The 11941-nt window shown below is 44.6% G+C and overlaps 1 protein-coding gene across 1 annotated transcript in view; it reads left to right on the top strand.

Annotated features, from left to right (window-relative positions):
- The window catches only part of LHFPL2 (lipoma HMGIC fusion partner-like 2), a 286468-nt gene that overhangs the window by 121187 nt on the left and 153340 nt on the right, over positions 1–11941 (top strand). Inside the window, exon 4 of the mRNA XM_011992191.1 lies at positions 11504–11608. The gene's annotated coding sequence lies outside the window, so the exon portion shown is untranslated. The remainder of the gene's footprint in view (positions 1–11503; positions 11609–11941) is intronic.

Below are 11941 nucleotides of genomic sequence, written 5' to 3'. Positions count from 1 at the left end.
ATGAAGATGATGATGATGAATAAGTTGGTTCTAGCAGGTTTTTTTCCTTATCTATAAAGCATTTAAACTCCCTATATACAATTCACTTCTTTTAAAGAAAGAAATGGAAGACTGTGTAACATTTGTTTTTAAACCGTACGTTGTCTTTTTTTGTATAGTTAACACATTACCAAATGTTATCTTTAGATAGTCTTGTCCTGGTGGTATTTTCTTTTCTTTTTGAGATGAAGTCTCCCTCTGTCACCCAGGCTGGAGTGCAATGGCATGATCTCAGCTCACTGCAGCCTCCTCCTCCCAGGTTCAAGTGATTCTCCCATCTCAGCCTCCTGAGTAGCTGGGACTACAGGTGCACGCCACCACGCCTGGCTAATTTTTTGTATTTTTAGTAGAGATGGGGTTTCACCATGTTGGCCAGGCTGGTCTCGAACTCCTGACCTCAAGGGATCTGCCTGCCTTGGACTCCCAAAGTGCTGAGATTACAGGCGTGAGCCACCATGCCCGACCCTGGTGATATTTTCAGTGGCCACTAACCTTTCCTGATACAGTGTAGGGCTTGTAAACTGGCATGTAAATTTAAAGCAGGCTCTTGTTGGTGCACAGCACAAATTAGTTAATATATGGGGTTGGTAGTGTTTTCATCTTCAGTTGTCTCTGATGCAGCTTTTATGAATGTTCTGCTAACTGAATACCATTCTGTAATTGCAGAAAAAAACAAAAAAGTTGTGGCTGTTTTGTTGACATAATGCTTCTAAGTAAATACAATCTTTTTTATTAAAAAACCGGCAATTTTTCCGGCACGTGAGACATATCAGCCTTAGAAAGGCAAAGAAGGAGTCAAAGGTAGGATCTGATCATCGACTTATAAAAGCCAGATTGTGTCCAGAGAAGAGTCTCAGCTGGCATTCGAAATACTTGATTCTCTCTTGGTGTAGAAGATGTGGCTGAAAGGGGAAAGAAAAGAGTGAATACTTGTTTCATCATGCACCTTTCAAGGTTTTGTTTCTTTTTTTTCATTACTTTAAAAACTGCAGTAATCCATGATAAGATAATACGTAAGTTTGGAGTCTAGGAGGCTTGGAAAGGTATAGTGCAGCCAGGGCGCTGACAGTAGTTGTTGGACTAGAGTCAAGGTTGTGCTGGGAAGTACCTGAGGGTTTGGGGTCTTGGGCACTAAGCTAAGGGAGTCTGTATTTCATCTTGAAAGCTGTGCGAAGGCTGGTGCATTTGTAGCAGGTGAATGCTGTGATCATATCGCACTTTAGAAAGAGCTCCATGGCCATAAGGTGGGCTAGGTAACAAAGAGGGCAGGGAACAAGGTGAGCTGGGAGGCTAGGACCAGAGTGCAGAAATCCTGGCCGGACTGGGTGGCGGAGAGAGGAGAGGCCTGCAGATATTGACCCCACTTCCTGTTCATCTCCCGGGGTGGTCCCCTAGGAGAGGGAGTGTGCACTTTGACTGTTACGGGTCATGGCACCTTTCACTGAGGTAAGCAGTTGTGGGAACCTCAGTTTGGAGAGAGATGGCAAGGAGTAATGAGTTCAGTTGAATCCAAAACTGAACTATAAGCCTTCCAAGGAGAGATGTCCACCAAAAAGTTGGATTTAGAGGCAGGAGGCGAGGTGTGGAGCTAGAGATGATAGAGGGAGTTCTTTTTACGGTAGTGGCAAGTGTTTGTAGGGAGGTCCCCCTCTCTTGCTTGGCATGTCGAGGTTTACTAACTGATGCTAGGTGCAAGAGTAATTTGTGTCCTTGTAAGTGAAATTTTCTCTTTGATCCCTTTACCAGGCCTGACTGGCTTGATTGTCCATCAGGCCCTTGACTTTGGCCTCAAATGACCAGGCGCGTACTGATGTGATTTTGCAGACTTGGTGAGTTCTGCTTGTTGTTATTTTAAACTGAGATAGTTAAGAGGAATGTACATGGAGTGGTTTTGAATGTGTTTGATAGCTAGGATGTATAACTGATAAAATTGATACCACACACGTGTGTGTTAAGGACAATATTTGTGTCCTCCCAGATTCATGTATATGGTGAAGCCCTAACCCTCTATGTGATAGTATGTGGAGGTAGGACCTTTGGGAGGTAATTAGGCTTAGATGAGATAATGAGGGTGGGATCTCCATAATAAGACCAGTGTCATTATGAGAAAAGGAAGAGAGACCAGAGCTCACTCTCCAGTGTGTGAGGATGCAACAAAAAGGCAGCTGTCTGTCTGCAAGTCAGGAAGAGGGTCCTCATCAGGAACCAAATCTCCTGGCACCTTGATCTTGGACTTCCCAGCCTTCAGAACTGTGAGAAGTAAACGTTTGTCGCTTAAGCTGCCCCATCTATGGTATTATAGCAGCTTGAACATCTATGTGTGTGTGTGTGTGTGTGTGTGTATACTGTACATTTTCTTAAATGCAATAAATATATTTAAGAAAATGTAAGATGAACTTCACATGCTGAGAATGTAAATTAGTTTTGTGTATATCTACAAGATATTGAATACGGTTAAAGAGGTGTGTTATCTGCATGTTTTCCTAAACTTCAATCAGCTAGGTCAAGAGAAACACCCAACTTTGATTTTGAGACTTGGCAGGACCGGAAAGGAGAACCTCAGTGTATTCGGATTTTTCTTCTGGGTTTGTTCTGACTTTGATTTAATAACACGTTATAATGATTAAGTGGTTTTATGGAGACTATTTTACAAATATTTTTGTTAAACTTAAATAAGACTTCCAAGTATTTACTTGGGGGTGAACTTTTGAAATTCAGTCAAACTAACTGTTACAACTCTTCACATTAAAAAAAAATAAGCGAGGAAACCTGTACCCAGTTATAGTATTTGAAAGAAGAATATTTGAGCTGGTTAATAATGAACAATGTTTAACACTGAGGTGACATCAGCAGTAGAAACAATTCTTTCCTTGTGCCTTAAGCACAGAGCGTGGTTCAACTAGAGGTAACCAGGTTGTCTGGCCTTTGACTGCACAAGGGTAATAGGTGGATGATTAGTAGCCCAGGTTGATATACGGAAACTAGGGTGTTCTGACAGTTTTAAAGCTCTCCCTGTTTGTGAGACTGAGAACATTTCCCTTGTGGGTTGAATCTCTCTGGTCCTAAAAGCACACAGATTCCCAGGAACCCATGCATTGCTAATGGGCAGCTGCACACGTGTGCGATTCCCAGGTCTTCATCTCCAACTGCTCTGCACACCCTTCCTCTGAAACATTTCCTTCCCTTGCCTTAGAGAGGGTGGCCGGGCTCTCCTACTCTCCGTGCTAGGAGAACTAACTCTTATTTTCATGTCCACCAGGGATGAGGTTTATCTACCTTCTTTTTTGAGGTTACCAAATGACCCTCAAGGGCTACTGGTGTTAATTTACATTTCATTCATTTGTGGCATAAATGAGAGTGTGCCAAGCAGGCCCCCGTGAATGCTTGTTGAATTGCAGGCACAACCGTTACTCCTCTTACTGCTGTGGATTTAGGGTAAGTCCAGTGGGGATGATTAATTATTGTTAGTCTGTGCAACCAGCAATAACACCTCACCTCATCCTTGCCTGCTTAACAGGGTTGGAAGGACAGAGACTAAAATTTTACCTGGTTATCTTAGTGGGGTTATGAGTGACTATTTTTTTTTTCTTTATTTTTCTGTTTCTCAGATTTTCTGTAAGTAGCATGTTGCTTTTTGAAATCAGAACTAAAGAGCTGGGGAAATATTTTGGTTTCTGTACAAAACTGTAGCAGTGGTTTTGGTCACAACGTCATACATCGCTTTACATCCATAGTGCATCTTTTGTAAGGCAGTTCCTGTCTTTAAACAGAACTGACATTCCTCCTCATTGTTGATATAGTTATAAATACTGGAAGGCTGCAGGAATGTACCTAGGACTGGGGGCTGTGACCCAGATCCAGAATGGGGCAGCTTCCTCTGAATGATAGGGAAGACCCCACCCCTTATAGTGGGTATGTTTGGTATGTTTTCATAAACATTTTAAGTGTGATTTGTGAGGTGTTTCTGTTGTATTGATAAGAAGTACCAAAATAAACCTGGTTGATAAGAAATACTGAATTAAATAAATGCTGTACTGGCATGTTAGATTTTTTTTTTTTTTAATTTCACCGTTCAGTGGAACCTTAACCAGCAGTGAGATCTGAAATACTTCTTTAGCAACAAGCTCCCCACATGCCCGGAAAATTAAGAGGGACTCTTTTTCCTCTCCTGATTCTATTGTTCAGCATTTTCTTTCTTTCCACACTGTGCTGTGTTCTCGGGGCACCTGGAGTTCAAACTTCCTTTCTCCTGGGGCAGGCTGCAATTGGGCTGAATTTCGCATGTTTTCTAGTTTTAAGGCATTTAGCCAGTTGTTTAAGGAAGGCTGTAATTGCATTCACAGGAACCTCATTCAGTCTTCAGATAAGTGGTACATGGCACACACTTATTAAGGGCAAATAACTTTTTAAAAAATTAACTTTCTCTTGCTCATAGAGAACACATTTTCTGAATTAAAAATAACAGCCTGGATAGTCTGGGAATTACAAACTTACCAGTAAGCAGTGTTTCTGTATTTGTAAATGACTAACACTTGTATATTAAATAGACACATGAGAAAAACATGGCTCACAACTTTAAAAACAATGTAAAATCACATTTGTTTTCTTTTTTAAAATGGCCAGCTGTCCGTTCTTAGAAGATGATTCTACATTCTAGAGAGGTATGTCTAAACAGATACTCTTTCATTTGCTCATGCTTATAGCGGGCCTTTCAGGGTTCTTCTGCAGTGGAAACTCATAATTACCGACTTAATTACTGACTCTGCGTGGATCCATGCTGTAATTCGTAGCATAGTGTGCCGGCTTAAACTGGTGACTGTAAGTCATTTTTGATCTGAATCCTTTTGGTAAGTGGGTGTGCTTAGGTTGTCTTGACTATTTATGTGGGTTTTTTTTTTTTTTTTTTCTCCAGCTTGTGCTTAAGTGTATTGTAAAGAAAGGGCAGCATGAGAGGGAACTAAGCTGATGTGTGAAATGTTTACACTATGTTGCAAAGCCAAAAAGAGCTGTAGCCAGTATGGGGTGAAGAGGCCACACTGAATAATAAGAACCCAAATGGTGGTGGTGGTGGGAAGGTGTGAGAGTTTGTGTATACACCTGTGTGGACAGGTGGCCAGGGGGCCTTTTAGGATAGTCTGACCAGCCGTGTTAGGGAAGAACCACTGCTCCTTTTGGTCTGGAAACTAGACTTCTGGTCCTTAAGCGGCTTCTAGCTTTCTTAATATCCATATTGGTCAACAAAACTTGAATGTTTTAAAAAATTTAAAAAACGTAAGAACTGCCATCCAATTAGATTTCCTCTAGTTTGGGATGTATATATTTGATTTTTGAAACCTTGATCATGGGACTTTCATTTCTTCTTGTGAAATTTCAGCTTTCTCAGTTCTGACATGTTCGGCCTGTCCAGATAGTTTTGAATTCTGACCCGGTCATCTGTCTTCTCAGCCTTCCCTCTGGGCCACAAGTCGTTCTTTGATACATGCAGCCTGTCAGTCACTCAGGTTCTTTGAGTCATTAACTGGTGCTGCTCTGTTAGCCTCCCCTTGTCATTCTCCTCCAGTTCTCTTAGTAACCAAGGGTGCGTCAGCCTTTGCAGGCGGCCGGAGGGCAGAGGGTTGGAGTCTGTGCCAAGATACAGAGGAAGCTAATCATACCCGTGACCTCGACCTCATTAACATTGTGCTGGAACCAAAGAGCCAGCATTCCATGGTATTGTTTGACTTTGGATTGTCTCTGCTGATTTATGATCACGAGGTCTGTAGTCCTGCCCTCGAAGGGAGGCAGATGTTATAGCCAGATGAGAATGCGAGGCACAATCAGAACTTACTGCCTCCTTTTAACTTCCTAAAAACTGGGCTTTGGGTTGTCAGCTATTCATTGAGTCCTGCTGATGGTGATCTGGCTCCAAGCAAACCTGAGTAAAGAGTGTGAGGGAGGAAGGAAGGCTTCTGAGAGGCTGGAGCCCGAGTGGGGAGGCTGATGTTCCCAGTTGTGGGTAGAAGTCCATACCCCTTCAGCAGGGCTTCTCAAGCTTGATGGTGCCCAAGAACTGGCAGGAATCCTGTTAAAATACAGACTCTGATTACAGCAGGGCTGGGTGGGGCCTAGGATTCTGCATCTCTAACAAGCTCTCCCCATGATGCTGCCCCTGCTACTCCTGTGGAGCTCACTTTGAATAGCAAGGCCTTATGTTCAACTGGACCATGAAAGAGACTATGGAATAGGCAGCTGGCGGCCGAGACCTGTCAGGGCTGGACTGTGCCTGCCAGGAGGGCCCATGAGGTCTGACTTGAAGTTGGTTGCCTGCTACTTAGGGCTGGCCTCTATTGGGATGAGACTGTGAGCCCTCAGCCCTGGCACTTCCATTTGGGCCTTTAATAGCTGTTGGGAGCCACTGTGCGGGGATGCCGTCAGTCCTTTAGGGCAGGGAGGTTATGAGCTCTTCCAGTTGAGATATGGTAAAGCTACAGGGGAAGGCTTCCCCCACCCCCCAAGTTAGTTAAAATGATTTCCTCATTTCATGTTGGTTATATTCCATAAGTTTAACTAGGTTAAGAAGGCGCTAACATCCTTCCATTAAACCTGCATTTTCCCACATACCTGTAACTTCAAGGTTATGTGATTACAAAGCTTTTAAAAAGTTGCCTATTGTTTCATTTGGAGCATTATTTCTGAAACTTGCCTGACACTCCGCTAAGGTGCTGGCTAGACATATGTGTTACCAGACCCTACCAGGGGTTTTGGCTTCATAGGTCTGGAGTGGGTCTTGGGAATCTGTATCTTTTAAACAAAGCTTCTAGGTGGTTCTTATGATCAGGAAGGCTCTAGAAAAATTAGAGAAGCATCCGTTTAGAAACCTGTCTGTCTGAGCCTGTGATATTGGCCTTGTCTGAGGGACACCCTTGCCTTTTTATTTCTTGGCCTCTTAGATACTTGCTTGTGAAGGGCTGTCTTCTGTCCCATTGAATCCACTTCACTTTTTATCTTAACACATGCTTTTGCTCTTACAGAGAGGCTCTTATCTTAGATGGAGCCAAATCAGAGAGGCCTTTGTTAACAGTGTAAGAAGTCAGTTCTGTGAAGCCTTTATTTTTAGGAAGGTTTTACAGATACTGACTATTAAGTGCTCAAAGATACTGGACTATACAAGCTTTGGGCCTCTGTAGAGAAGTCTTTAAGAATGTCTTGATAGTGATTTTTCCCACTGTTTCCTACTTTGGTTCAGACACTGGAGATAATGAGCATTGTTAAGTAATGGATGACCAGAAATGGATGAACAAGGGGCCCTATCCTCCCCAGACCAACTTGGTTCTGATCCAGGTGACTTGTGAGGTTAAGGAGTTTGCCCTTCCACAATTGTATGGAAATTAACCTCTATTCCTAAAGATGCAGGATCCATCTCAGCCTTACCTTAGGGGCAAAGTCAGCTTATGAGACCAATGAAGTAGGAAATGGTCAGTGTGGAGGAATCAGCTGGATATAGCTCCTTACCCAAAAGGTGAAATTCACTTAGTGTTGTGCTTACAATTCTACCATTAGAGAAATTGGGTGAAGTGTTTCCCTTTAAGCCTCTTATTAGATGTGTAAGCATCCATAGGACAGGTGATGCATTTGTGATTCATATGTTAACAGGAATAACTTAATAGAATGCTTCTTAGGATCAGAGTATACAGGGAGTGGACTTTGATAGGGTGGAGTATGGGCCACTCTTCAAGGAGGGCAGAGCAGGATGCGGGGCCACAGATGGCAGCCTCAGGCACCAGGTGTCCAGGCAGCTCAAGAAAAGCACAGCGTGCCTGGGAGGGCACTAGGCAGAACTTGTTCTCATTCATTTAATTGGTGTGTGTGTGTGATGGGAACTTTAATATCATTTAAGATGCATTTGGCACATTTCTAATGTGGCCATTTCACATACGAGTTATAATGAAAAGCCAAGTGATCTATATATGAAAACTAAGACTAAACACCATAATTGTACGTAGGATTGTTTTGGATGTTTTTTTTTTTTTTTTTTTAAATATTTATTTATTTATTTATTTGGGACAGAGTCTCACTCTGTTGGCCAGGCTGAAGTCCTGTGGTGCGATCTTGGCTCACTGCAAGCTCCGCCTCCTGTGTTCACACCATTCTCCTGCCTCAGCCTCCCAAGTAGCTGGGACTACAGGTGCCCGCCACCATGCCTGGCTAATTTTTTGTATTTTTTAGTAGAAACGGGGTTTCACCGTGTTAGCCAGAATGGTCTCGATCTCCTGACCTCGTGATCTGCCTGCCTCGGCCTCCCAAAGTGCTGGGATTATAGGTGTGAGCCACTGCGCCCGTCCGGTTTTGTTTTTTAAAGTCAGTTTAGTTTTGAGAGAGAAGCTAAATCCAAGACTTGGAAAATGATCCATTTTCTGTACCTGCTTAGCAGGTGAGCTTGGCCAGCAACAGAAACCTTCCCTTCTCTCAGGGAAAGGGGGGATGGTGGGAGTGTTGGGGGCATCTTTCCCAGGGGACTTGAAGAGAAGGGCTTGACTCTCCTGAGAATGCATGCCACCTAGATAATGTGCATTAGCTCATGCTTTCTCTTTTGTATCTGTAAAGAATCATTACATTTGCAGAGTTCTCAGCCTCTGGCTGGCAAAAAGAAACTGAACTTGGGCATTCTGCTGCCAAAGCCAAAGCTTGTGTAAGTGGTGGAATATGTTTTCAGAACAGAGTGGGGATGGGTTGGGAGATTCTCTTGTCTCTGCTGCCGGAGTAAACCAGAACTGACAGAGGACTTACACAGAAGCACTCCCCAGGGACCAGAACTCTGGGAACGTCTATGAAGAACTGACCCACTCCACGGCTCGCAGCCATATCCCAACTCTTCTTCCCCTGGCCTCCCTGCTCTGTCCCTAGATTGGGCTTAGTGCCCCACATTCTAAGATTCATAAGATGTTCCTCCATGTTCTTGAAATGAAACATACAAAAAATGAATCCATTCTTATCACACATAAAATATCTTTGTCCTCAAGGGGGCATGGTACTCAGGAAAGATGGAAACACAGCCTGTGAAAGGCAGAAATTGGTAAGAACTGTCTGTTCTGCCTCCCTGACCTTCCTGTGCCGTCAGCTTGCTCTGCGGCCTTGGGCAAATCATTTTGCCTCTTTGGACTGGAAAGGGTGAGGGGATGGAATCCAGGCCTGAAACTCTTATTCCAGGTGAATCCATATGGCTGTGTATTCAGTCATTTATTCAACACATGCTTATTACACCCCTCAGAAAGCTCACAGTCTAGTGGGGAGAGACGGGTGGAAGAACCGTGATCGTTGAGGGCTAGCAGGTGTGGCAGTGTGTTTGGCCGTGGAAAGCCTTTGGAGGTGTGGGACCACAGGCACAGGGGCCGGTGGGGAGGTCAGAGGGCTGCAGCATACAAACACAGGGTGCTGCCTGAACATGGGGAGGCAGTTGGGGTTTCTGCAGCACTACTTGAGGTGCGCTGAGAATAGTGTCCTCACTGCCCCCATACCACGCATGACTTCCTGTGAGTTCCTGCAGCACAGCCACTCTCATGGTGGCATTGGTGTTGGGGGTAGGCCCTGGGAGCTGAGTGGAGCATCATCTCCCTTCATGACCTGAGTGCTATTTTGATGCTTTGGCCTCCACCCCTGCCCCTCATCCCCTTTTGTAAAGAAAGTAAGAGCTATAAAAACATAAACAAGAATGTGAGAAACTTGCCTGCTGTTTACAGAAATATGCTTTTTTGTGGGGGAGGGGTAATCTTTTTCTTTTTTTATAAGGAGAAGATAGATATTCAAAGAAAGAGGAAGATAAACTGGGCTCTTCTGAATCCTGAATTACTTTATGGCTCCTGGGCCTTGGTGTCTTTGTAACCACAGAGTTTGGTTCACTCTCCAGGAAGAAACTTGACCCTCTGATAAAACCACATGGAGCCTTCCAGGGCAACCTCAGTGTTTCATTTATGGAGCGGTCAGATTCTGTATCTAAGTGGGAGGAGAAATGTCTAAAAGGAGAAGCATGCGTTCTCTTTCCTTAAAGCTCGAGTTCGCTTTGCCTGTCCTAAAACAGATGAGGGCCCAGGAGAAGAGGAAGGGCCTTGCCTGCACTACCACCTCCACCTCCCCACCTTAAAGGTGGCTTAGTCCCCTATCCTGTTGGTCCCCAGGACTGGGAATGGTGCCATGCGTAAAAACCAGCTTTGTGTATTTTTTACAACAGAAATGGGCTTCAAAGCACTGTGGAGTGTGAGGCCTTGAGCACAGAGTCGCTGTTGGGTTAGTAGGCTGGGCCAGCTGTGTACTCTGTCCCGCAGGACTTGCCCTTAGCAAGCATCACTGTCACCCAGGGGACTTGTGAAAACCCTGAATGTGGGTCCCACCCCAGAGATTCTGAGTCACTAGTACTGGGATGGTGGAGAATTTGTGTTTCTGACACATTCCCAGGTGATGCTGCTGCACCACACATTGCCACTCAGGCACTTGGTAGGGGTGTGTTGAGGCAGGCAGACTCTGCCCCTGAGGCAGTGGTGCTGAGCTATTATCTGCCTGGCAGGAACCACCTCATGCTGGAGGAACCTGGGCTTCATGACTGGTGGTTTGCCGGAGATGCTCGGGGGAGCTCAGCTTCACTTCTGATCATAAGGATTGTCTTTCTGTCCTCTTATGACACACCAGGATGTGGCATTTGGGGCAGCTAAGATGGGGTGTTGTTGCCTCCTTCCAGTTTGTTCTCCTCTCTGGTGTTGCTGAAAGCCATCTGAACCATCCCAGTGTCCTCTTCTATGTCAGAGCTTGCATTAGCCTTAAGGTAAAGTCCAAACTCTCCTAAAGCAGCTGCAGGAAGGCTTCTTGTGATCTGAAATGCTTCAGTGGGCACCAACTTCTTTCTTTTATGACTGTGTTCTCGCTTCCAGGACTCTCCATTTTACTGTTCCTTTTGCCTGGCATGCTCTTTAGTTTGGCTACCTCCTCATTTTAGCCCCCCCTTGTTCTGGGGAGCTTCCTTTGATGCCTTGGAAATCAGCTGGTGCCTCTGCAAAGGCTCCCATGTCCCCTTGTATTTTCCTCCCTTCAGCTCCTATCAGCTGCTCAAAGTCGTGAATGCAACCTATTTATTTCTCTTTGTGGACTGTAAGCTCCCTGAGGGTAGGAAACCCATTTATGCAGGCATTTCCAGGCATATAGAAGGTGCCTGGCATATAGAAGACCTTCCTAATCATTCTGAGATAGGTACTGCAGGGGAGGAAACTGAAGCACAGGTAGGTTAACTACCTGGCTGCAGTTACCCTGCCACTGAGTTGTGAAACCAGTATTGTCACCTAGGTCTGTTTGATCCAGCCCCTTGGCCAGGTAACACTAGCCTTGTTTTCTGCTCTGAGACCAAAGAGCTTAGCCATAGGCTGGAGATTTCTGCTGGAACCATCAAAAGACTGGCTACTCCCGTTAATAATAAAAATGACTTTTTCCAATTGTTTTTCAGGTGAGTTGGGAAGCAGACTCTTGAGTTGACAGCTGGCCTATGGTTTCTGCATTTTGTTAGGAAGCACCTCATGCAAGTGAGGGACCTGGGTCTGCTCACAGCCAGGTGGGTGTCCCTATACTATAGATATGACAATGCACTCTGATAACCACCCAGTGTTCTCATTCAACAGAAAGAAAATCCTTAAATGTGGGGCAGTGGCTTCTCTAAGAAAGGTGTAAATTGGTCCCTGTGGGTGTTGTGAGTGGCCTGGTAAAGATGTTTACCTGGCTGGCTTGTTCGTGGGCATGGCTGGTTTTCTCATTACTCAGCCCTCTTTCCTTTGTTTCAACACCCTTTTCTTTTCCGTTTAGGTCCGTGCTTTAGAATTCCTTTTCCTCCTTTAAGATTCAGCCCAAATTTCTTTTTTTCTTTTTCTTTTCTGTCTTTCTTTCTTTC

The sequence above is a fragment of the Mandrillus leucophaeus genome, unplaced genomic scaffold, assembly GCF_000951045.1.
Source record: "Mandrillus leucophaeus isolate KB7577 unplaced genomic scaffold, Mleu.le_1.0 Scaffold407, whole genome shotgun sequence".
Taxonomy (NCBI): Eukaryota; Metazoa; Chordata; class Mammalia; order Primates; family Cercopithecidae; genus Mandrillus; species Mandrillus leucophaeus.
This window is presented reverse-complemented; position numbering and strand designations above follow the sequence as displayed.